This window comes from Asparagus officinalis, chromosome 1 (genome assembly GCF_001876935.1).
Source record: "Asparagus officinalis chromosome 1, Aspof.V1, whole genome shotgun sequence".
Classification (NCBI taxonomy): Eukaryota; Viridiplantae; Streptophyta; class Magnoliopsida; order Asparagales; family Asparagaceae; genus Asparagus; species Asparagus officinalis.
In genome coordinates, this window is record NC_033794.1 from 94,587,871 (window position 1) to 94,588,167 (window position 297).

Consider the following 297-nt stretch of genomic DNA (forward strand, 5'->3'; position numbering starts at 1 on the left):
GTAACGGCCGTAGATTTTTCTTAGGGGTTTTTGTCTTTAGACCCATTTGTTTACCTAGCTTTATCTTTAAACCGACCCGTTATTAGTTGTATCTTTATGCCTAATTTACTTTTGGTATTTATCTTTAAACCCAATTCTAAAATACAATACTTATACTACTTGTGTTTATACAGAATGAATATAAAAACCCAAAAATACTCATTTGATTGGCCCCATAAAACCCAGTATCTCTCTCTCATCGTCCCCATTTCACCTCAGCCCTATAATTGAAAAAATGAGATCCCATTTTTGTCGTCG